This window comes from Panthera pardus, unplaced genomic scaffold, assembly GCF_024362965.1.
Source record: "Panthera pardus isolate Hobbes unplaced genomic scaffold, ASM2436296v1 HiC_scaffold_12, whole genome shotgun sequence".
Taxonomy (NCBI): Eukaryota; Metazoa; Chordata; class Mammalia; order Carnivora; family Felidae; genus Panthera; species Panthera pardus.
This window is the reverse complement of record NW_026526677.1, coordinates 63917564-63944851: the sequence shown is the minus strand read 5'-3', so window position 1 is coordinate 63944851 and position 27288 is coordinate 63917564. Positions and strand designations below refer to the sequence as shown.

Genomic DNA, 27288 nt, shown 5'->3' with positions numbered 1-27288 from the left:
TATACAAGCTAAACCTGGGGCATCTAGTAGTGCTAGAAACTAAGGAATTGATCAGAATGCAAAATGATGAAGAAATGAAAAAAAGCCATCTGAAAAAGCTCCCAATGGCCAAAGATGCAACAATTTAGTCACAAAATAATGTAGTATTACCCTCTACATCTGAGTACAAAATAAAGTGTACGCTGATATAAATAAATGATAAAACATAAATAGAGAAAAGGAAATAAATCTCCCACACAGAATTTCAAATAATTTATATAAAAACTTGCCCTTCTACTCTTTGATTATGGACTACACTTAGTGACTTGATTACAAAGAGCACAGTTTAGAAAAGAGGAAAAATAACTTTATGGTAGAGAATCCTGGCAAATACTACCTTAGATAGGTGATTAATGTCAACACCAGGGATAAATCAGATGTTGATTACATGTACCACTGATATGTGTTGAGAATAGCATTTCACCTGTAGAGGGTTTCCTTCTCAAAGCTTATAACCCCAGTCTAACCATAAGGAAAAAAAAAAATCACACAAACCTAAATTGAAGAACACTTTGTAAAATGTCTGACTTCAAAACTGTCAGGGTCATCAGGGAAAATCTGAGCAACTGTCAAAGCCCAGCAGCCTAAGAAGACCTGACAACTGAATGTAACGTGGTATCCTGAATGGAATCTTGGGATAGGAAAAGGACATTAAGAAAATCTAACAAACTATGAATAAAGTATGGAGTTCAGTTAATAAGAATGTGTCAATATCGGTCCCTTTGATTGTGATGAATATGCTGTAGAAAATATACATGTTAGCAGTAGGGAAAATCAGGTGCAGTGTAGACAGAAACTTCTATCTTTCCAATTTTTATATCAACCTGAAATTATTCTAAAATAAAACACATAATGTGCAAGGCACATTATAAATGTGCCTTGTGTTATAAAACACAAGTGTTGTAAAATGTGTTATAAAACACATATGTGCAAGGCAAAACTAGCTTTGAATTGAAGTTATTCTTTTAACATTTATTACTAAAAATTTAAATTCCTTTTAAAAATTATTCTCATTGTCCAATATGGCAGTTACTATCCACCTGAGGCTACGGAGCTCTTGAAATATGGCTCATGGAAAATGAGATGTGCTTTAAGTGTAAAATGCACACCTGATTTGAAAGACTTAGCTCATACAAAAAAAAAAAAAAGAATGTAAAATATTCCCATTAATAATTTTGTTATTGATTACCTACTAAAATGATATTTTGGATATGTTGGATGAAATAAAATATATTATTAAACTAATTTTGCTTGTTTTTACTCTTTTCATGTAACTACTAAAACATGTTAAAATTTTTATGCGATTTACATTATATTTCAAAGCTATTAGGAGGACATGTTTGGGTATTTTAGAGGAACAGAGCATGTATTCTCTGTGTTTACTTAAAATGTTGGTTTATATGTGATTTTCCACATTTTGTTGTTGTTATACATATTTTTTTAAATGAAAGATAACCCAAGAACTTAAAGACAAAATCAAAATAAAAAGTTTTAGCCTTTGGAGGAGATTTTTACATATTGTTATTAATTTGCCTGAGATGGCACCTGAGACTAGACTGGGCCTATGCAGTCTGATGGATGGTCTTGGAGGCTAACACGTCACCTCACATGTCACCTGCAGCACCCATCTGTTGTGCTGTTAAGATTGCTCTGTGCATTATCTTCCCTTGCAGATTCTATGAGATGCCCCATAGTGTAGCAAAAACAAAGTAGAGAAATGTTCTTTCTCCCTTTTTATCTAAAACTGTATGTGCTGTTCCAGTGAACAATGGGTAGCTATATCCCAGCCTTACAAATTCTCATCCGTTGCCTGAAGTAAATGGTATTTTATGTAAGTAAAAGAACACTGATTTTACTTACACCCTGCCTTCTGGGTAATTCCTGGCGATTAAAAACCAACCAGCCAGCCAAAAAAATCTAGCATTTCCTTCCTTTTATACCTGAAGACGTCCTCATTCTTCAAACCTAGCTCTAGGCATCTGTTACTGTGAAGATTTTTTTCATCACAATCTTATATATCTCTATGCTCCCAGGACACTGGCTGAAAAACACTGTCTTTGACAATACCGTAACATGTTCCTGACAGGACGGTAGAGCTGTATCTCACTCATTCGATTTTGAGATCCTTGGCAGAAGAGACCGAAGAGACATGGTGGGAAAGGATTTTTGAAACTAATCTGGGTGCCAGCCCTTGCTTTGGACAAAATCCAGTGAAGAGTCAAATAAACATATGGAAAACTAAAAATGTCATTATGAAACAATAGGTACTTAATGAACGAGTGGATGAATGAATGATCATAATAATGCCATCTTTTACTTACATATATAGGTCAAGTTCCTGAATATACTACTTAACTCAACTTACATTTACACAGGTCTTGTTTACAATCTTCTACCTCTTCCCAAATATAATAATTCTCCCTACAATCTACCTTGTTATGTGCCATACTTTCTTTTAAAATTATTAAGCAGTACTGTTTTGCCCATATAATGCTGATGAGTCTATTACAGATTTTAATGGCCAGAGCTAATTGTGGAAGGAATAAGAAAATAAGAGAGGGCTTGGTATCCTAAGGCAAGACAGATTAGCTTCGGCCTCTAGTAGATCACAGTGGAGCACAGGATTTGGATGGAAGCATTGAACTTACTTTGGGTAGCTATAATATTTGAACCTCATTGCATTCCTGTTATTCAGCAGCAGAAGAAAACAGTTGCTTTTAATACAGCTAACAGAACCCTTAAAATATATTTTTGAAATATAATAAAATAATCATTGATGAAGCTTTTTGGGAGTGACAGTGGGGTTCTTAGGGTCCAGAGCTGCCAGCCAAGAAAGAATTCTTGAGATGTCTTTAGTGCAAAATAGGTGATTTCATTAAAGCATAGGGACAGGACCCATGGGCAGGAAGAGCTGCCCAGGGACCATGAAGAGAGACAGGTTATATACTATGCAGTTGGGGAGGTAAAGTCTGGGGGAAGTTTCCAGTGAGATTTTCATATGCTAAAGAAGACTCACAGGATACTGGAGGCCAAGCTATTGTCAAATTAGGGTTGTTTTTCCCTCTAGCAAAGCATTAGCATTAAGACAGTAGGGAGTTCCTGTAGAAACTCTGCCAGCCTCAAGTATTTGTCAATGGGCTGCAGGTTATAAGGAAATTTAATTTTACCTGCCATTTCCTTCTGTCTTTGTTTCCCACATCAATCACAATATGTTATAAATTAGGAACATCTGCTTACCCAGAGAACAAAAAAGGAAGCTCACAGAGTGGTAAAGATATTTTCAGTATATTATGTCTGACACAGGACTTACATCCAGAAGACCTGAAGAACTTCTATAAATCGATAGGAAAAAGGTGGTCAACCCAATGGGCCAGAGGGGCGAAGGATTTGGGTATTTCACACAAAAAAGGATATCCAAATAGCTATCAAAATATATGAAAAAAATGTTCAACTTCACTGGTCATGAGGGAATATAAATTAAAAACATAATGCTTTATCACTACATATCCATAAAGCTAAGATGAACTAGATGGAACATATCAAATGTTGGCAAGGATGGGAATGAACCGGAACTCTCCTACACTTGCTAGTTTGGTACAGACATTTGTAAACTGTTTGAGAATGTCTACTAAACCTGACCATTAAATGTAACCTGAGCAATTCACTCCTGCCTAGCTTTATACTCAACAGAACGCATTTTCATGTTTACCAAAATCTACGTACTAAAACATGTATCACAACTTCGTTTGTGACAGCCCCTAATTGGAATCTACACAAATGTCAGTCAACAATGAAATGGATAGTAGTTGTGGCGTGTTCATACAACGGAATATAAAGCAATGAGAATTGGGTGATCTCCAACTATGTTCACAAAGATAAATGTATCTCACAACATCATATTGAGGGAAAATTCAGACAATATAAACACTGTAATAATTCATTTTACATTAAATTAAAAGCAGGTAAACCTAATATATGTTGATGGAATCGGATCAAAGTTACTTCTGGATGACAGGTGGGATTGTGACTGGATGAGTACGAAAGGGGTTCTGGGTGCTGGTTATGGTCTGGATTTCCTTGCTAATTACATGAGTTGTGTTTAGTTACAAAAATGTATCAAACTATGTATCAAACGCATAAGCAAATGATTCCAATGGGAACATTTACGAATACAGGGCTGCACTACAAATCCTTGTCCATTTTAGGTGTGGGCAAACATGGAGAGTAACACAGTCCAGGAAGCACCTCTGTGAGGTTGCATAGGAATGCAGCCTTTACACAGGTGCGCTTGGACTACTATGTAGTTAACATTAACAGAGAGCTACTCTAGACACTTTCCTGAGAATTTATATGCATTTTGCCGTTTAATCTGCCCAGCAATCTCAAGAAGTAGAAATTGTCTTCATTTTATAGAAAAGAAATTTATTTGACTTGCCTAAGGTAGTGGTAGGCTCAGGCTAATACCCTTGTCAGTCTGACTTTAGAACCTGACTGCTTAGCTACCATGCCATAGTCTTTTTTTTTTTTTTTTTTTTTCAGTTTACTCAATTTTATTAAATTGAATCCCTTTCTCTACAGGAGAATATTTTAAAGGGAAATTATTGTCTGGCAATGACCTACAGCCTTCTGTGTATAACCTGGCTTTCCCTTAATCTGGAATTCCAATATGGCATTTGTGAACCAAGTTCCTCTGTATGCCTAAAGTACAGATCTGCTCATAACACTAATATAGTCTCTGCAGAGCAGCTAGGAATTAATTAATGCCTTGTGGGATATGCATTTGCTGAGGAGCCACAGGTGAGCTCAGCAATAGAAAGAACCTACACAGTGCAAGGAGACTTAAGTTCCATCTTGTCAGCATCAAGTTGTGTGATGCTGGACATGATATTTGTGTATTATGAGCCTCAATTTTTGCAGTTTCAAAATAGGAAAAAATAATTACTTCTCTGATTCCCAGATTGTAGTTTTTGGCTCATTCTCTCCATTACCTTTTGGTTTTTGCTTCCTTTCTTTTCTTTTTTTTTTAATTTTTTTTAAATTTTTTTGACTTTGTGCTATGTACCATCTAGCCACTCTTGCATATGCTATTTCAATTTATCCCCACAGTAATATAAACATTATCTGTTTCTATTCCCACTTTTGCCATGGGGAAATTGAGGCTAAGAGAGATTAAATAGTTGGGTTAAGTTCATATGCCTGTATTAGTTCTCCTGTGTTACTTAATGTCTCTGAGTCTCAACTATCAAATGGAAATAACTGTAATTGTTCCATCTGGTGCCTAGGGTGGATTTTTAATGTATTAGTTTGTTGTTATTATTAGTGTTTTTGTTTAATTCTATTTACTGATGTGCCAGGCAGCTCCTAGGTACTTTCAGATATGTCATCTCACTATCAATCTTCATAGCAATGCTGGGATTGAAATTAAGTCTATTTTACAGATGAGGATACTCGGGTCTCAGACTGACCTGGTCATTTTCCCAAGCCCAGATTTACACTCTAATATGCAAAGTCTCTTCACTACGCCCAGGGCCTTCACATTTTATGGTTCTGTGAATAAAAGTGTTAGTGTGAAAAGTAATCCTTTAAACAATAGTATAAAGGAGAAACTTAATTTTGAAAAAAAAATTCAATGAGTTTTGTGTCCAAAACCAATGCCATTAACTTTTTTCTCTTTTTATCATAATTTTAAATGCAACCACACACTCCGACTATTTATTCTGTATTTTTGCAAAAAAAAATCTGTGAGTGCCTAATGAGACTAAGCACTGAGAAACTAGGAAGGAAAATGCACTCCTCCCTTCTTAAGGACAAGCTTGGGTTAGGTGGAGTGTTAAGATTGAGATAATGGAGGTAGAGAGACAGGATACGAAAGGAAATATAATTAAAATCCATGTAGTATTACAAAAATAAGCGCTGAAGTAGGGTTCCCAAACCAACTGAGAGATGAGGCCCATTTATTGATTTTTGAAGATGATAGGAGACAGGCAAGCATAGAAGGGTCATTAGGGTTTCCATAGCTTATGTCACAACTATAAAATGATAAATATTATAAATCCTAGTGAGTTCTAAGATAGGCAGTGGCTCCAGGTATTTGCCCTAAAATCATGTGAGTGACAGGGCCATGAGTTTTGAGATCTGAAGCTTGCAAAAGTTGAGGAGCCCTTATTAAGGAAAGCATACATAGAATTAGGTAAGATATAGGGCATATTTATTTAGAATAAGAAAAATCTCACACACACACACACACACACACACACACACACACACACACTAGATTTTTAGAGAATTAGGTCCCTTTCTTTCTGAATTAGCTTATATAGAAATGTTTAAATGGAAATGCTGTCATATCAAAACTTATCTTCTTCTCTCTGCTTAGAATATTCTGTAACTCCCAACCATTCCCAGTACTTGCAGTGGCCATGCAAGTGAAAAGACTTGAAATGTAAGCAACATAAACTTCCCCTTACGTCCGTCTCTGGAAGAAGGTGAAGTTGGTCTGGTATGGTGAATAGAATTCTAAGATGGTCCCAAGATTCCTACTGCCTAGTGAATGTTTCCATGTAATGTGACCTGTGGACATAATGGATGTGCCATCATGATTCAATTACATTATGTGGCAAGGTGAAAGAATTTTGCAGATAAAATTATGGTGTCTAATCATTTGATGTTGAGTTAATCCACAGGGAGATTATCCTGGTGGACCTCACCTAATCAGGTGAGCACATAAAAGAGATATGGGGATAGTTTTCCTGCTGACTTTGAAGAAATAAGCTACCACATTGTGAGAGGACCATATGGTAAGGAGTTGTGAACAATTTCTAAGAACTAAGAGTTGGCAGCCAGCAAGAAAATAGGGATCTTAGCCATACAAGGACAAGAAATTAAATTCTGCCAGCTACATGAGGTTAGAATGGGACCCCATGCTCCAGAAACAAAGCATGGTCCCATGCTTCCTGGGACACCTGGGTGGCTCAGTTGGTTGAGCGTCCAACTTTGGCTCAGGTCTCGGTCTTGTGGTTCGTAAGTTCGAGCCCTCATCAGGCTCTGTGCTGGCAGCTTGGAGCCTGAAGCCTGCTTCGGATTCTGTGTCTCCCTCTCTCTCTCTGCCCCTCCCCTGTTCATGCTCTGTCTCTGTCTCTCTCTCAAAAATGAATAAGCTTAAAAAAATTAAAAAAAAAAAAAAGAAAGGAACATAGCTTAGCAAACATCTTAACTGCAGCATTGTGAGACCTTGTGCAGGGGACCCAGAAGAGCCACGCCTGTACTCCTGATCCGTAGAAACTATGAAATAATGAGTATGTATTGTTGCAAGCTGTTAGATTTGTAATAATTTGTTATACAGCAATTGAAAAGTAAATATATCAGGAAAGCTGAACCAAAAAGAATGGTGTGCCACACTTTGAAATTCATATGCTGCAGTGATTGTTGCCTCCATGACTTTTACAAGAACAAAAACTGGCTTAACCTATAAATTTGTGACTCGTAGATGTATCTGGGGGTTATAAGTTAAGGACAATTGTTCTATTATAATTTTGAAAAATTTTGTAATGTTTATTTATTTTTGACAGAGAGAGAGACAGAGCTTGAGTGGGGGAAGGGCAGAGAGAGAGGGAGACACAAAATCTGAAGCAGGCTCCAGGCTCTGAGCTGTCAGCAGAGTCCAATGGGGGGCTTAAACTCAAGAACCACGAGATCATGACCTGAACCAAGTTGGACACTTAACTGACTGAGCCACTCAGGGGCCCCACAATTGTTCAATTTCAGACACTAGTGCTAATTTACTGGGTAACCGTGAGCTCATTTTTCTCTTGTATGGGTTTCAGTGTTCTAGTCTTCACAGTAAGGGAGTTGGATAATTTGATCTCCAAGGATTTTCCAGCTTTGACAACTCTACAGAATTATCAAGTGTATTGCCAGATGACAGGCTCCATGAAAGCCACTGGCCCCTCTGTACTTGTGGGTAGGTTCCATTTGTTTAGGCACACAGTTTTCTTTGCATTTCAAAGTGGACTGGGCTCTGCATTGAAATCCCCCTTCCACATCATATAATTATAGAAGCACAGATGATTCATTCTCCGAAATGGTCTATTCACTTAGATTAACCACACCTAAAACAAGAATCTTCTTGACCTGAGAATCTTCATTTAGAACTTGCTGATTCAATAGAAAGACATCAAATTACATCCACCGTTAATTTTAAATTAACTCAAAGTATTTAATTAACACCTCTTCAAACAGAAAAGGAAATAAGGATACTTTCCACTAAAGGCAATGAAGACCACTTAAGAGATTTTTATAAATCAAATTTAAGCCCCATATCCATTTAAACTCTTTCACAATTAAGAATATTCAGGGTAGAGATGCACATAAAGCAATTAGCAGCTCCGGAGAAGGGATGGGGGAGGGATACTAAGCAAGATTTGATTAAATGTTGAAATGAAGTGAAGCTAAGTCTTTGCATAATTGTGGAAGAGGAACGTAATCCCTCAGGTATATGTTAAAACTGGAAGGAAAACTACAAAACATGTGAGCTCACTAAAGACCATTATATGTTATGGGGTACATGAGACACCTTCTCAAACAGTAGGTTCTAAAGTCTTTCTAATGGGAAAAAAATGTAGATCTGGATCAGTAGACCCCCTGACTTGATCATTAATTCATTAGATGGCTCCAGTAGGTCAGTTGACTTCTTTGAGCTCCATTTCCCTTACTGTAAGCAAAATGATGTGGTATTTACATTAAATGAGCATTAGAACCACTTGTTCCTTGAGCTTTTGGTATCTGTTACAATATAGAGAAACCATTTTTAAATGGCCAAATCAGTTTTAGGAAAAGCTGGGAATTAAATGGATTAATTTTATTGTTGTTGTTTTTTAATTAGAAGATTTCTTAAAGTCTTTTCTAGGCTGATGGGGCCTAGAATCTCCCAGGTGATTATATTTTCAGCTCACTTGATAAAAGAATCCCCTGTTTTTAGACAATATCTAGGAACTGCGTTGAGGAGAACACATGTCAAAAAGCACCAGATGAGATGATCTCTAAAGACCTTGAGAGTGCAACATCCTTTGAATCTTGATCATCTTGTCTGTACTTTAGCTCTAGGTACATTCATGAGCTGGAAAGGATGTTAATAGGCGTAGCACTTTTGACAGTAATTTACTAAGTCTCCTTGATGAAGTCAAACATTTTAATTAAATATTCATTAGCTTCAAACCTGAGCCTTGTTAACCATGGATTTATTTCAAGCATGAATTTAAGGACCTTCCCTTTTTACAATCTCTTTATAGTTTCAGATGCACACACTGACCCCAAAGCTTAAATTATCAAAATCCAGAATCAAAAACCAGATGCCGTACAGAACATTTTGGTTCCATTCATTTTTTCCTTATTCTTACCTACTTCAGGTAACACTAAAGATTGTCAAGTTGAGACAGAATTAAACTTCACACAATGATAGTACAATGTGTGGAAAGGGAAGAGAGTATGTTACTTTGGGATAAGAAAGGGCTTTGGAATGGAATGGCCTGGGGGTTTAACTCTTAGGTAAATTGTACTAGCTGTGTGGTCTTGAGCAGGTTAATCAAGCCCTTTTACATGTTTGTCCTCATCTCCAACAATTGTTAGTGCAAGTAAGCTGTATATTTCCTGAGTATTATTAAAAATCATGAGTTAAATGTTGCTTTTCTATTTCCTGTAGCAGGTCTAATGTTTCTTCTGTGAATCTCCTAAACTATTGGATAGTATGATAGTATAAGCTTGGTAATTATACATACCTGAGTCTCTTCTGTTTTAAATGATCCCCTTTCATTTAAAAAAGTCACTTTCACTTTTGTTTAAAAGTTCACATTCCACAAGAATGGCATTGGGAGTCTTTGAAAGGATTCTATAAATAGTACCCCTCACCTCCAAAGTTTGAGCCAGTTGAGAAATAACAGCGAAGAAGTAAATAAAATGACCAAAATATCACATTTCTTTGAATCCAGGGAAATGTAGTTATTTTAAGGCATACCATTATTTTATATACTTTAGATAAAAGCACTGATAATTAATATTTGACAATATACTTTCTTACAACTTGTAATTTCTATTTTACTCTTGAAAAAAATAGACTTAGTTCATATATTTTTATTTTGCATTAGTCTTATACAAACATAAAGAAAATGTGAACCAACTAAACTGGCAAAGGTTTTCATAAAGCATCTTTGTATTGAGAGATTGTTATTTTTCACTTGGGTAGATCAATTTCTGAGCTTTTTCTGTGTAATTTTGCTTGTCTCCTGTCAGAAGTCTTGGCGATATGGCATTCTTAAAATAGGCCCTTAGAAAAAAATCCAGAAGTCATTGTGTTAGACTTTTTTTTGAAAGCTTTTATTGGGGCGCCTGGGTGGCGCAGTCGGTTAAGCGTCCGACTTCAGCCAGGTCACGATCTCGCGGTCCGTGAGTTCGAGCCCCGCGTCAGGCTTTGGGCTGATGGCTCGGAGCCTGGAGCCTGTTTCCGATTCTGTGTCTCCCTCTCTCTCTGCCCCTCCCCCGTTCATGCTCTGTCTCTCTCTGTCCCAAAAATAAATAAAAAAACGTTGAAAAAAAAAAAATAAAAGCTTTTATTATTTATTTAGAGGGCGCACACATGGCAGAGAGAAGGAGAGAGAGAGAATCCCAAGCAGGCTCTACATTGTCTACACAGAGCCAGATGCAAGGGTAGAACTGATGAACTGTGAGATCATGACCTCACCTGAAACCAAGAGTCAGAGCCGACTGAGCCGATGGAGACACCGGATTCCCTGCTGGACTTTTAAACTGGCTTTTCAAAGATGAGGAACTAGCCTCATTTTCACTCGTGCTTTGACAGGATATGTTCCTAAACATATTAGATGCAATTCCTCACTATTTGGTTCCTAAGCCTTAAAAACAATCCTGAGGACTTTCTCCAGTGTTTCTGATACCCATTCAGCAAGTTTTGATACAGGAACATTTAATATTAGTAAATGTGTAGGCAGTGACCACTGTTATGACCGCCGCCTGGCCAACAGTGAGCCTTCACTACTGATGAAGTGGATTTTTTTAGCGTGATTAATATATACAAGTAAGTGATCTTTCTAATACTAAACAGAGATGGACTGACCTACTGACACAGAGGCTCTGGTGCAACCAGCAAGTAGCTGCTGCCAATAGAAAGAAGAAAGGGCTCTGCCTCACAAACCTGTTTCTCCTTTCAGACTAATAAGCCAGTTAAGCCAAAATAGGTATGAGGATGTGGATAGAATCCATGATTATTATAATATTCTACTTTGTATTTTCTGCATTCTCCTTGCTTTTTGCTGCACAGTGGCTTATCTGGTCTGCTGCCCCAATGTGATGACACGCCCTGCTGGAGTGAGAGCCTACGAAGTCTCCCTGCTCCCTCAGGGGATCTTTATAGCTCTATTAGATTCTGGTATCCTCATGCTAGGACATGCACGGATTCCCATTTTTTGTGCACATCCCACTCCATGCGGTGGGATCTGATAGAGCTGCCACAGTCCTCCTATCTAGACACATTGCACGTTGCTGTCGCTTCATGCTGTAGCACCATACCTTCTTGAAGATGCCACACCCAGAGCTTCTTCTAGAGACTTGATGCTACAAGCTACCCATAGATCTCTGTACCGCTCATATTCTCAGGTGTCACCAGAAACATAACTCTGGATAGTTCTATTACTCTCTTCTCCTCTAAGTTTCACACTAAGAAAGAAAAAGTGAGGACTCACTCCTCTTTGACCTTTTGTTATCTCTTTTTCTTGCCTATATTCCCTCATGGTTTAAAAGGACTTATGAGTTCAGTTTTTTCTTTCTTTCCTTCCAGAATATCCCTCTTCCTTTGCACCTCCTTTCCCCCAGGTTTGTAATGCCCAGGAGACATGATTTAAGGGTAGGGGATTGTTGTTCAAATTAGGATAATCTTGAGTGTGAAGGGGGGCACTATTCATAAATACATTGGGACAATGGGCATAAGCCAGGAACAAGCAGGCGTGGTAGATGGTGTGATATGCTACCCATATCCCCCTTAAGGGAGATGGACTCAGTGTAGGGAAGTCACTTTACCCACCATCACACTCCTTTTTCAGAGCAACCAATGACTGATCCAGTGTGTGTGTGTGTGTGTGTGTGTGTGTGTGTGTGTGTGTGTGTGTGTTGGTGCGGAGGAGATATAAAGGCTTGCCATCTTCAACTCAGGACAATTCTGTAGGGTCTACTCAGCTTCAGAGCTCCCTATGAGATTGGCTGGAGCTACACTGAGGTTCATTGCAGCTCCTCCTTTCCTTCTGTCCAGTGCTGCTTCTTTCCCTTCCCTTCCACAAATGTAAATCCCAGGATACTGTCTAGTCAGTATCTTTCACTCTAGCATCCATAGTCCATCTCCAAGTTTGCTGCACAGGGAAACCTACCAGAAACACCAGGCAAACTGATAGTTGTGGTCACCCTATTTATGGGGAAAAGTGATAGAAAACCCAAAAGCCTTTGCAGTGTATAAATTACACCTCAGAAAACCTGACTACACACATATGTACAAATGCAAACACACAGGAGGAACGTTTGCAGAATATTGCAAAAATAAAATTTGAAAAATATCCCTATAACTTTGTGATGTGGGATACAACCTAACCTCACATAAAAATTGAATGAGAAATGAGAGACTCATTGTGAAGGTCCTGAGAGCAGGTGTGACACTCAATAATGTAAGAAAGCAGCTAATCTTATTTTTCCCCCTCTTTTCCCTTTCCCTAGTCTTCCACATAAATAAGAATTTTACTTTTCACAAAAAATGTGATTTACTCTTTATAGCCCTGTTTCAAATATCCTGAAGTCTTATTATAATATGCTTGATTATAGAGTAGGATCCAGACCATACCCGAAGACTTAATTGCTAGCATATTAAAATGACCCCATTAATCATGTTGTATTGCATGAAAGGCAGACTTATTGCAAGAACTTCAAAAAGACAGTATAGTGAAGTTCCCACCTGGCATGAGAGCAGCCCTTATGTTGTTTTTAAACACATTGATGTTGCCATTCATTCATTCATTTATTCGAAGTACACTTATTTATTAATGTCTACCATAAGAACACTACTTTTTGAAAATGTAGAAATTAATGCAATTTCATTCTTGTCATCGAAAACAATTTTGCTTAGGAGTGAAAACAGATATGTCATTGAGTATTTTTAATTATATCAAATATTCTAAAAGAAGAGTCCCTGGATGCTGTGTAAGTTACAGTAATTAATCATGCCAAAAATAATCAAGGAAATCTGAGATAAGGTGAAAGTAGTTTTGGTCTGATGGAAAAGTAAGAGTCTTCCAAGGCCTGGAAACTGTGGAGAGAATTTTAAGGCAGAGGGAACAAATCACTCAAAGGCATAGTGTTATAGAACTCAGAGTCCACAGTAATCCACAACTAATTTTGTAGGCCAGGGATATACTGTTTGTGTATAGAGGAGGTGATGGAAAGAACTGGAAGAGGTAATAAGAATAATTAAACTCTAATACCTACTATATGCAGACTGATGTTCCAAGCATATTGCTTATATAGTTACTAGATTCTCGCAACAGTTCTATGAGTTAGGAACTATGATTATCCCCATTTTATAGGTCTTAAAACAGAGGCACCAAAGGATAGAGTCACTTGTCCAAGGTCACATTTAGAACAAGGAACTAAGGGTCTTAATCCATGCATATCTGGCCCCACATGTCATGTTCTCATCCTGTGTTCTATGCTCTCATTATTTTGAAGGTGATATGATGCCATCGGAATCCATAATTCATATTGGATGCAAACTGATGGTAAAACTAGATTAGTCGTATGAAATCCATGGATGGCAAAGTTATCAGAAGTTGATTGTGGAAGTGAGATAAATCTATCTCATCTTAAATCTAGGCATTCATAGTGTCCACCAACAGGATTGTAAGGTTGTACTCTGTAAAATTTGCATATGATCGGTTTCGTAAATACAGCCTTTGGAGGATGAAATTTTAAGACTGATTTTATTTAAAATTACAATATTTAGCCATATTAGATTTCATATTTTTATTTTATTTTAATTCCAGTTAGTCAACATAGAGTGTTATATTAGTTTCAGGTGTACAATACAGCGATTCAACAATTTCATACCTCACCCAGTGCTCACTGGGATAGGTGCTTTCCTTAATCCTCATCACCTATTTAACCCATCCCTCCATCCCCCTCCCCTCTCGTAACTATTGGTTTGTTCTCTAAAATTAAGAGACTGTTTCTTAAGTTGTGTCTCTTTTTTCCCTTTTCTTGTTCGTTTTGTTTCCAAATATGAGTGAAATTCCACATATGAGTGAAATCATATGCTATTTGTCTCTCTCTGACTGACCTATTTCACTTAGCATAATATTCTGTAGCTCTATGTCCTTGCAAATGACAAGATTTCATTCTTTTTTATGGCTGAATAATATTCTCTCTGTGTGTGTGTCTGTGTGTGTGTGTGTGTACACACAGACACACACACACACAGTAGATTTTATATATATATATAAAATCTCCAGACTATGTACACATATATACATACACAGACACTTGTTCTTTATCCATTCATCTATCGATGGTCATTTAGGTTGCTTCCATATCTTGACTATTACAAACAACGCTGCTATAAACATAAGAGTACCTATGTCCCTTTGAATTAGTGCTTTTGTATTCTTTAGGTAAATACCCAAGAGTGCAATTGCTGGATCATTGGGTAAATCTATTCTTAACTTTTGAAGGAACCTCCATACTGTTTTCTAGAGTAGCTGCACTAGTTTTCATTCCTACCAATGGTGCAGGAGGGTTCCCCTTTCTCCACATCCTCACTGACACCTGTTGTTTCTTGTGTTGTTGATTTCATCTGTTCTAACAGGTGTGAGGTGGTATCTCATTGTAGTTTTGATTTGCATTTCTCTGATGGTAAGTGATGTTGCACATCTTTTCATGTATTTGCTTGCCATCTATATGTCTTTGGAGAAATGTCTGTGCATGCCTTCTGCCTACTTTTTAATTGGATTATTTGTTTTTTAGGTGTTGAGTTTTATAAGTTCTTTAAATATTTTGGATACTAACCCTTTATGAGATAAATCACTTGCAAATATCTTCTCCTATTTAGTAGGTTGCCTTTCTTTTCTTCTTTTCTTTTCTTTTCTTTTCTTTTCTTTTCTTTTCTTTCTTTTTTTTTGGGGGGGGGTTGGAGGGACTGTTTCTTTATTTCAAAAAGACAATTGTATCAAAACAGTTTTACTGTTGGTTTCTTTCTCTCAATCAGTGCCATAGAGAACAAACCAAAGGAGAGTGCATTTTAAGCCAATAAGCTGCAGGATAAACACCTAACAGACCTCATGGTAACCTCACCAAAAAGGGGAACTGGGCAGGGAAAGAAACTTAAAAGATCAGCATATTATCAGCCCACAGACTGTAGAGAGAGTTCTCAGCCAGACGGGGTGGCCAATGTGCCCCAACCCTAAAGAAGTGAAGTTTCAAAATAAATTTGGAGAGGGCAGTATGTGTTAAGCTGAAAAATTTCTTTCCAAATGTGAGGAAGGGGTTAGACTGCTGCTTCAGAACTGTGGAATTATTTGGATGTTGTACAAATGGTTACTACATCAACAGAAAAAAAGGTAATTACAAAGTGTGTACATCACAACATGCTTTTAAAGACACTTTGTATTGTGCACACATTGCAAAAAAACATTGTCCCCAGGGTGCTCAGCTTGAAGCCCAACTGGAATGCCTGGGGAGAGACAGAGACAGTTTGGTGAAAAAGACACAGGGGTTGGGGTGGGAGAGGTGGCAAAATGAGAAAGCAGCCTTCCAGTTAAAGATCAGCTCTCAGTTTCAAGGCCAGCTTCAGCCTTAGGAGGAGTCGGGCTGAGAGGGAGGAGCAGAGGCAGAGCAGGACTGTGCTGCTCTGCCTCTCATTCAGGTCAAGCGGAGTCTGGTCTAGCATCCTTTGTGTACAGAGGTGTTCCTCTTTGGTGCATTTAAGCTTATCTCCCAGGTCATCAGTTGTCTTCTCCAGTTTGGCCACTGACCTGTCAGCAAACTCATCATGCACGGGTCTCTGCTTCCTTGAGTTTATCTGTAAGAATATTTATCTCCTCTTCATATGTGTCCTCTGCTTGAGAATAATTTTCTGCAGTAGCTCTCAGGCACTTCAGGTTCTGGTCCATCAGTCTGATCTGCTCATCCATGTCTTGGCAACGAGACTATGCCAGCTCAGGTCATTCCTCGTGCTCCTCAATAATCACCAACTTCTGAGCCCCCTTTTTGGACTTTAGATTTGCCTCTTCTGCAATGTGCTAAGCTTCTTAGAGTTGATTTCCTGGAGTTCCATCTTCTCTTCATATGTTAAGGCTAGGTTTTCAATAACGTCCATACCTCTCTTGCTCTGAGTAGCAGCTTTCTCAGTTTCCTCCACTTTTGCAGGGCAGCTGCCAGGTGCTCCTGGGCACTGTTCAGCTCCTCATCAACCAGCTGCATCCTAGGGGTCAAGGAGGCCACCTCAGCCTCGGCCTGCTCTTGGCCACCTTTCCTCCTCCACTTCCCACTTCAGGTTCTCCGCTCATTCCTCTGTATCACCTGCTTGCTGCTGCAGAACGTAGATCCTGCCTTTCACTGCCTACATGGTGGTGATCCCTACCATGGTGCCCACCCAGCCCCTGCTTGCTCTCAGCTTCTGGCCTCCTTCCATCCACACTGCAGCCACTTCTTACCCCCACTTCCACCCATTCTACCCTGAAATACTAGAACGCCAGTAGGTTCTCTTTTAGTTTTGTTATTTCTTTCACTGTGCAGAAGCTTTTTATTTTGATTTAGTTCTAATAGTTTATTTTTGCTTTTGTTTCCCTTGCTTCAAGGGACCTATCTAGGAAAAATTACTATGGCTGATATCAAAGACATTACTGCCTCTGTTCTCTTCTATGATTTTTGTGGTTTCAGGTATCACATTTAGGTCTTTAATCCATTTTAAATTAATTTTTGTGGATGGTGAGAGAAAGTGGTCCAGTTTCTTTCTTTTGCATATTGCTGACCAGTTTTCCCAGCACCACTTGTTGAAGAGATTATCTTTTTTCCATTGGATATTCTTTCCGGCTTAGTGGAAGATTATTGACCATATAGTTGTGGGTTTATTTCTGGGTTTTCTATTCTGTTCCATTGATCTGTGTGACTATTTTTGTGCCAGTACTATGTTGTTTTGTTCACTGTAGCTTTATAGTGTAACTGGAAGTTGGCATTGTGATGATTCTGGCTTTGCTTTTCTTTTTCAAGATTGCCTTGCTGTTTGGAGTCTTTTGTGCTTCCATACAAATTTTTAGGATTGTTTGTTTTAGTTCTGTGAAAAATGCTTTTGGTATTTTGATAGAGATTGATTGGGTAGTATAGACATTTTTGACAATATTTGTTCTTTCAATCCATGAGCATGGAATGTCTTTCCAATTCTTGGTGTGGTCTTCAGTTTCTTTCATCAGCATTTTATAGTTTTTAGACTAGAGGTCTTTCACCTGTTTGGTTATGTTTATTTCTTAGATATATTCTTGTTATTGATGCAATTGAAAATGGGATCTTTTTTTCATTTCCCTTTCTGCTGCTTCATTATTGGTGTATAGAAATGCAACAGATTTCTGTGGATTCATTTTGTGTCCTGTGACTTTACTGAATTCATTTATCAGTTCCAGGAGTTGTTTTGGTGGAGTCTTTTGGATATTTTATATATAGTATCATGTCATCTGCAAATAGTGAAAGTTTTACTTCTTCCTTACCTTGGAAAGGTAGGATGCCTTGAATGCCTTTTATTTCTTTTTGTTGTCTTTTAGCTGTATCTAGCAAATACAATACTGTGTTGAATAAAAGTGGAGAGAGTGGACATCCTTGTCTTGTTCCTGACCTTATAGGAAATGCTATCAGTTTTTCCCCATCGAGGATGATGTTGGCTGTGGGTTTTTCATCTATGGCCTTTATTATATTGAGCTATGTTCCCTCTAAACCTACTTGGTTGAAGGTTTTTATCATGAATGGATGTTGTACTTTGTCAAATGGTTTTTCTGCATCTAATGGAAATGATCATATGGTTCTTATCCTTTGTCTTACTGATGTGTTATATCACATTGATTGATTTGCAAATATTGAACCACCCTTACAACCCAGGAATAAAATCCCATTTGATCACAGTGAATGATTTTTTTAATGTATTGTTGAAATTCTTTTTACTAGTATTTTGTTGAGGATTTTTGCATCTGTGTTCATCAGGGATATTACGCTGTAGTTCTCTTTTGTGTGTGTGCTGTATTTATCTGGCTTTGGTGCCAATGTAATAAATTTGGAAGTTTTCCTTCCTTTTGTATTTTTTTAGAATAGTTTGAGAAGATAAGGTATTAAATCTTCTTTAAATGTTTAGTAGAATTTGCCTGTGAAGCCATCTGGTCCTGGATTTTTTTGTTTGTTTGTTGGAAGTTTTTTGAATCAATGCTGGATATCAGTCTGTTCAAATTTTCTATTTCTTCCTGTTTCAGTTTTTGTAGTTTATGTTTCTAGGAATTTATCCATTTCTTCTTGGTTATCCAATTTGTTGGGGTATGGTTTTTCATAACATTCTTATAATTGTTTTTATTTCCAGGGCGTTGGTTGTTATTTCTTCTCTTTTGCCGGAGACCAGCTCCAGCAACCAGGGGTTCCCGAAGGAAGAACGGCGTCAGTGAAAATAAAACAAAACTAAAATAAAAAACTAGAAAATAAAAACTAAAATAAAAAACTAAAACTAAAATAAAAATGGACACAGACAACAGCAGTGTGTTGAACTGGCCAATTTATTGTAGTAAACGTGGCATTATATATGCTATGATTTCCTTGTAGCATACGTCATTTATGTTTTTCTAACATTACCTAATTTTGAAAATGTTCCTATGTATAAACAACCTTTAAGAAACAACATGGCAATTTTCCCCTAACTTTCCCGCATACCCTTTGATTATAGATTAATTTCTTACATTATTCCATTCTGCATCTGCGTTTATCTATAATCTACAAAGCATTTGCTTTGCTGTTCTTGTGAAAGGCCCTCCATTTCTCAGCACCTCAAGTGGAACAGTTACAGGGACATGACCTCCTAACCACATGAAGCCAGAAGAACAATGTGTTTGCCTCGGTCCGAGGTGCCAGAAAGGGGCTGAAAGGGCCTTGGAAACCGAAACCCATGCCTCATACATTCTCAGAGAGACAGTGCACCTAGGAACCAATGAACCATTCTGTAGCTTAACTGACTAAATTCAGTCATCATCTGGAATGCCTCCGGGGGGCCAGGTGGGCCTAGGGGTTAAAGTCACCTGTGCCAGAGATATACTCCTTAGTTGCCAGAGTGGGGCTCTCAAATCCATATGTCTCTCCTTTACAGGCCCTCTTTGCTGGCAAAGGTATGAGGCTATCATCCTTCCTGTAAGTAGAGGAGTCTCCATAGAGGATGGCAAGGGCTAAACATAAGGCCGCACAATTTCTTGCGGAGCCTTATTTTCTTCCCTAATGGTTCTTTTCCCAGGGGGCCTGCCGAGGGCAATTCCCCAACAGACAATACCCCAGGTGCTTTTAAGGCCAAATTACCTAAAAGCGGGAGTACAAGAAGCTACACTGTGGGCGGGCCGCCCTGCAGTCACCAATCCGTCCACAGCCCGGGCCCTGCCACTCAGGCTGGGATAGCTTGGCTTCCAGCATCAGCACTCTTCCATTGTCAATTTTATTTATTTGGGTCCTTTCTCTTATTTTCTTGATAAATCTGGCTAGAGGGTTATCAATTTTATTGATTTTTTTTTTGAAAGAAACAGCTCCTGGCTTCATTGATCTGTTCTATTTTGGTTTGTCATGTTTTTTAGAGTCTACTTCATTTATTTCTGCTTTGGTATTTATTATTTCCTTCTTTCTGCTGGTTTTAGGTTTTGTTTGTTCTTTTGCCAGTTCCTCCAGGTGAATACTTAGGTCATTTATTTGCAATTTTTCTTGCCACTTGGGGTAGGCCTTTATTGCTGTATACTTTCCTCTTAGAACTGTTCTTGCTGCACCTGAAAGGTTTTGCACCATTGAGTTTTCATTTTCATTTTTTTCCATGAACTTTTTATTTCTTCTTTTATTTCCTGGTTGACCCATGTTTAGTGGCATGTTATTTAACTTCTATGTATTTGTGGTCTTTCTAGATTTTTTTCTTATGGTTGACTTCTAGTTTCACAGCATTATGGCCAGAATGGATGCATAGTACGGCTATTATCTTTTTGGCTTTGTTGAGGCTTGTTTTGTGAGTTAATATGTGATCTATTCTGGAGAATGTTCCTTGTGCACTTGGTTCCTTGGTAAGATTGTATGTTCTGCTGTTTTAGATTGGAATGTTCCAAATATATCTGTTAAATCCATCTGGTCCAGGGTGTCTTTCAAAGCCATTGTTTTCTTGTTGAGTTTCTGTTTAGATGATCTGTACATTGATATAAGTGGGGTGTTAAAGTTCCCTATTATTATTGATTACTTCCTTTAAGTTTGTTATTAACTGTTCCATGTATTTGGGTTCTTTCACATTATGAGCATAAATATTTACAATTCTTATATCTTCCTATTGGATTGTCCCCTTTATTATTATATAGTGTCCTTCTTTGTCTTTGGTTATAACCTTTGTTTTAAAGTCTGTTTCGTCTCATGAGTATTGCTACTTCAGCTTTCTTTTAACATCCATTTGCTTGATAGATGTTTCAACTTTCACCTACCTTTCAATCTGTACATGTCTCTTATAGGCAGCATATGCATGGATCTTGTTTGTTTTTGTTTGTGTTTTTTATCCATTCTATCACCCTATGTCTTTTGATTGGAGCATTTAGTCCATTTACATTCAAAGTAATTATTGATAAATATATATTTATTGTCAATTTATTATTTGTTTTGTTATTGTTTCTGAAGATTATTTCTTATCCTTACTTGTCTTTCTTCCATGTTTTGCTGTTTTTCTTTATTATGTATTAGGAATGCTCTGTATTCATTAAAAAAAAAATTAATGTTTATTTTTGAGAGAGAGAGGGGGGAGGCGGGGAGAGGGAGAGAAAGCACAAGTGGAGGAGTGGCCAAGAGAAAGAGGGAGACACAGAGTCTGAAGCAGGTTCCAGGCTCTGAGCTGTCAGCACAGAGCCTGATGTGGAGCTCAAACCCATGAGGCAAGAGATCATGACCTGAGCAGAAGTCGGATGCTTAACTGACTGAACCACCCAGGAGTCCTGTTCTTTCTCTTTATTCTTTGCATATATATTAGTAGTGTTAGATATATGGTTACCATTAGATTTGCATATAACCTATTCTGCATATAGTAGTCTATACTTCTATACTTGATGTTTGTTTAAGTTTTAACCCATTATTTACTCCTCTCCTCCCCTTGTTTAAGGTATATGTTGTTATATTTTATATCCTTTTATTTTGTGAGTTCCTTGACTGCTTTTTTACAGAAATATTCATTTTTACTGATTTTGTGTTTCCTACCTTTTACTGTTACTTTGGTCTCTCCTCTCCTTTTCACTCAAATAATCCCCTTTAATGTTTCTTGGGGGGCTGGTTTAGTGTTCATGAACTCCTTTAGTTTTTGTTTGTAGACAGACTTAATTTTAAATCATGGTCGTACCTCTCACCAGCTTTAAGACTTTTGTGAAGATCACCTACTTCTCAGGCACACATTTTTGGACTTTAAATTGAAACAAACAAATATATAATTCTCCTCAGAGAGCTTTTGTGATGATTAATCTAGTAAAATTCCTGAAACATAGTAAGGTCTTGATAAATGCTTGTTGCCTCTACTTGTAATCCTACAGAATACTTTTAAATTATAAATAGTTTCATGTGTCTAAAGATTAAAATGCTAATGATTGACAAGCTTCAGCTTTTATTCTGAGGGGTATGTTTTCTTTTTCTTTTTTGATGCACATCAAAAAAATATTCCTTCCACTGTAGTCATTTGGTTTAAAACCCAGTAACTTTGACCTTACAAAGTCAATACTGTTGTTTATATTTTTTGACTTTGGCAGAAAACAAGGTCCCAAGCACTGAAGCAAATCTTTTTGTCTCCCTTGATCTATTTTTCCTGCCTTGAAGAAATGTTTCATGTATTTGCTCCTCTATTTATATCTCAATTCACAGTTGTTACCAGATTTGCATGTTCATATTCACATTTTCATTTGTAAGATTTATACAGAACATGTCCTTTGCATAAGTATGCAACATAAAATACAGACTTCCATAAAGAATAAAACGTGTTTCTTCTCTAAGAATATATGAGCCCCGAACATAAATTCCATAACAACAGTCTACTGGGGGAAATTTTTTCATGTGTTGAGGAACCACATGGGGAACTGAAAACTGAAATTTTACCAGTAAGGAGAGCAGTAGATCAAGTCTTTTAGGGCAGACAGGAGGGAAGGAAGCCCAGGATTAGGCAGAGTTAAGAAAGGAACAAGATGATGGTGCTGGGTAAGCCAAAAGAGGGAATTTCCAGCAGAGTCAGATTCTGTAGAGTGGCTAAGTAGGGGGCAGCTTGATAATCATATTAGTTTTACCATTTACACAGTCACAGACAAAAATAGAGAGTAGAGCCAACAGGTTGTTGGAGATGGAAGCCTGAAATATTGTGGGTAGAGGAGGATGACTAAGCAGATGTGCCCCGGTTCCCATCCATGTCTGCCATATGACCATGAGCATTTTGTGTAATCTTTATGAATTGATTTCCCTAACTATAAAACGGATAAGGCTTATTTTATGGTGCTGTTTTGAATATTATTGTGACAAGAATATGCGGAGTATGTAGCAATACTTTTTTAAAATATAAAAGGTTTGTAGTAGATGGTAGGCAATATTTTTATCAGGGTCAACATTTTTTATCTATATTCAAGGTGGTTAGAGAAACAGAAAAGAGAAAGATTCAACTGTATAGTTAACTTTGACTTTTTAAGTTTTACTCAAAATATTCCTGTTTTTTTAAACTGAAAACAGTGAAATGTCATTATCACATTTTATCATTTCTTTTGATATTTTACTTCATCTCCAACCACTAAAACAAACTCTACTGCCTTCTGGCCTCAAGGACTCTGAAAATGAATGGTTTCTTATTAAAACTAGTGGTTCTGTGAAGCACCAGCCAAAGGTGCAGCCGTACTGCATTCCGAAGTAACACTTCTTTTTTTCCTTCCATCATTAACCAAAGTTAAAATTCTTCTCTAAAAGTGAAATGGAACTAAAGCTATTGTAATATTTTGCTCTTCTACAAGACTAATTTGATGTTTGTAGATTTGAGTGGCCACATTACTGGAACTATTATGCATATCTAATAATCTTTATCAGTTATCACAAACTACTCCAAGAGAGAAAATCCCAAGTCTTAGTGGTTTGATATAATAGAAGTTATTTCTCATTCATCTAGAGACCAGACAGTATAAGGTAGGAATAAAGGACAGTTACTGTGCTTGAAGGACCTAACCAAAAGAGATTCTTCCCTTTCAACATTTGGCTTCCAAGATCATCTTGGAGTTTGATAGAAAACTAGCATAAAGAAAAGAGACACAATGAAGCATCACTCAGGAGGCTGGACCAGGCCTAGAAATGTTGTACATCTCTTCTATCAGTATTACTTGGTCAGGACTTAGACCAATTTCTAGATTCAAGGGAGCTGACAAAATGCAGTCTGTGGCTGACTTTTCATATTATGAAAAGGAAGCATTAATCTCTGGTGGTCAGAATGCCATTGATGTCACAGTCCATATTTTAGGTTTTTAATCTGCTGGACATCTGATGAAGAGCTCTGTTTGGCTAGGGATGAATGACACTACTTTATTAAAGCCTGCTCTAATCTTTTCAAATATTCAACAGTGGCAGTGAGGAGTGAAGCTCTGCCTTTGGTGTCCAACATACTTGAGTTTGGATCCTAGCTCAGGTCCTTGCTAGCGGAGTATCTTGACTTTTCTGAGCATTGGTATCCTCATCCATAAAATTGTTAGACCGTGGCAGACGTTAACAATGTTTATATAGATCTGGAGTTGAAATATGTGAAATATGTAAATTAACTATCGGAGTGTCTAGCACAAAGAGATTGCTCAATCATTGTTAGCTGTTATGATTGCGATTGTTATTTGCCTTAATACCAAATAAGTAATGATTTATTACTACATCATGAACAAAATTCTTAATATTCATGAGATTGCCCATGTACCTTAACATCACCTTTAAGTCATTGGAGACACATTGAGGAAAGTTTTGTCATGGGCCTTTTAAATATTGGTGGCCTTCACAGTTTAAGCTTATATTGATGATGGTCTTAATTTCTTAACCTAGCTGTAGTTCCATCTGGATTAGGTTAGAGCCATGCTGGCCACCAGTCAAATGGAATTGTGATTGTTGCTTAATGTATCTAAATATCACTAAATAAATTTTGAAAAACAAATATCTGATAATATGTATGACACCCATGCACTTAAAGGGCACCTCATATGCTCTGAGATATTTGTTTTATTTTCTAAAATTTAAGATCATTGGAAGGAGGACCTTTTTAGATTATTTTATTAATTTGACATATCTAATGATTGTTCATATTTGAACATGAGAAGCATTCAAGTCTATTTGGATTTTCCAAGCTCTATTTTTACTCCAACCATAGGAAAATAATTTAACCTCTAGTATTCTAAGGGGCTTTGTCTGTAAAATGAGAGTGATAATACCTGCCACACAGAGATTGAAAGCTTTCAGAATACTACGAGGACAAATTGGATACTCCACGTATGTTTGTTCTATTTGAATGTAAGTCTGAAGATTCTACAATTCTATGATAGTATTAGAATTTTCATTTTAGAAAGTTTTGCATTTTTGTTATGGAAAATTGTTACCTCTATAAAATTATTACCTCTATAAATCTAGAATTCAAATAGAACACATTCTAAAGGAGACCATAAATGCTCTGTTTGCTTGGTACTATTTACACATGTTTTCCAATACAATTTACTGGAGAATGAGATGAGATAAGTAGAGATGTTGGTTATTAAACTCTGTTCCTTACATTTTAGCTACATCAGTGAGAGCAGGTTTCTGGATTCTAAGTGCTAGAAAATGAATTATTGAAGTGTGAAAGCAGAACTGTGTATTGAAAATTGCAAAACACGCAGAGGCTGGCTGGTCTGCCTTATCAGAGAAGCTGGTTTGTTAGAACTTTAGTGGTTAAACCTTAAAGGTACCTCTACCTCCTATTAGAAGCAAATGCTCAACCCCTTTTTTCCTGGCTCTTGCCCCTGGAAATAATCCCATAGCTAATATGTTGTAAATGTTAATGAATTCAGTATTGTCTTGCACTGTCTCCTGCATTTTAATCACAATGTAATCTGGAGTGGTAACTATATTTCCCAAACCCCAAACTGGGACATGTTGCCTACTAGATGGTCTGATCCACAGCTGTAAACTGCCTGAGAGAAGACATCCATTGTTAGAGAAATACTGGAATTTCTGGAGTGTAAAAAGTATAAATAGAACCATACTGGATTTCTGGGCTATTTAAATAGTTTGTTCTAGAACTAAATTTGAGGGAAAGGAAAAGAAGAGGGAGTGAGATTAAAAATGACTACTTAACTAGGTGTCAGCTATTGAAAAAAAAGCTTATTTTTACAGTTACTATTTTAATCTTTCTAACAATCCCGTTATGAATGTTTCCATTTTATGGATAGGGAAACAGAACCTTCAAGAAATTAGGTAATCTGTTCAAGGTCACACAAATTCTAAATGCCAGAACTAGAACTGAAGCTATTTAAGGTGATGGCCCTTTGGCAAAACCAAGTCAGACCCTTAGTACTATTGTGTGTTTCTTCAAAACAATGGAAATATATCTTTCCAATATCAATCAGTTCTCCCTTCTCTAATATCAACTAGGTGTCCTACAATGCAATTTAATTCTGACACTAACAACCTGGAGTTAGTGCAGAACCAAGGGAGCTTAATTCCATAAGACTGCCTATATTTTAGATGTCAGCAGGAAATGGGGTCCTTATGCTACCTGCACTCTGCCTAGCTTGCTACAAATTTAGGAGTTCTTACAACTCTCCATTCATCAACCTGTAAGCTCCTTCAAACTTCATTGTTTCAGAGGTTTTAACGGTCTCATTACATAGGCACAATTGATTAAATCATTGGGTAGTGGTGACTGAATTCAATCTCCAACCCTTCTCCCTTCCTCAGAGGTTGGGGGTCAGGTGGAACTGATAGTTCTGACCTTCTAATCGTGTGATTGGTTCCTCTGTAACCCATCTTGAGGCTATCAAGGGGCCTACCAAGAGTTACCTCATTACCATAAACTCTAATATGGTCAAAAGGGACCTGTTATGGATGATAAAAGAAACTCTTAGCACTCAGAGAATTCCAAAGATTTTAGGAACTCTTGCCAGGATCCAGAGACAAAGACCAAATATACATTTTTTTTTTTAATTTTACCATAACCATCCATTCTTTTAATACAGATCACAGAAACTTATTCTACTCATAAGCTTAAATTTATCCAACAGGGCCTCTTGGTTCAGAGAAAAGGAATTATGATGGGACAGATTAAGTCAATGTGCTACAAAGATGAAATATATCAATCTATGTGACCTAGTTCTAGTACCAGAAGGGAATTCATTCCTGAAAAGTGCCTTTTAGAGACCAACCTCAGGACCTTTTGGCTACTTAAGAGAATATGTATCCAACATTTAAAAAATATTTAGTATGTATGTATGTATGTATTTATGTTGATGCATTATAGTTCCATAGTGTTTAAAATTGAATGTAAACGTGAAAATCTAAATTATTGGCTGAAAATATCATAACTAAGCAGGAGATTAGTTATGATAAATGACTCTGAACTTGGAGAGAATAAAAGACCACCACCTGCCCGTCTGTATCAGGTACCTATCAGAAAGGAGAAAATTTCTCTGTATATTTAGAATATAGGAAGACGGTTCTGAGTGTGGATTTTATAAGTATCAGTTTAAACATTTAAAGGAAACTTAAAATAATTATAATAATCACATATTTCTATGTTTAATCTTTCTTTTCCTTCTAGGCAATGAGTACACAAAGGTAAGCACTGAGTTCTTATTCACCATTGAGTCCCCAGTAAGTAGCCTAGCATCTGGCACATAGTAGGAGTACAATAAAGATTTGTTGAATAAACGAATCGGGAAGACCTAGTTTTGAATCTTG

At 37.2% G+C, this 27288-nt stretch overlaps 1 protein-coding gene and 1 pseudogene across 1 annotated transcript in view; one reads left to right on the top strand and one right to left on the bottom strand.

Moving 5' to 3' along the window:
* TENM4 (teneurin transmembrane protein 4) overlaps positions 1-27288 on the top strand; it is a 2883939-nt gene that overhangs the window by 753048 nt on the left and 2103603 nt on the right.
* LOC109267388 (tropomyosin alpha-3 chain-like) lies at positions 15890-16717 on the bottom strand (annotated as a pseudogene).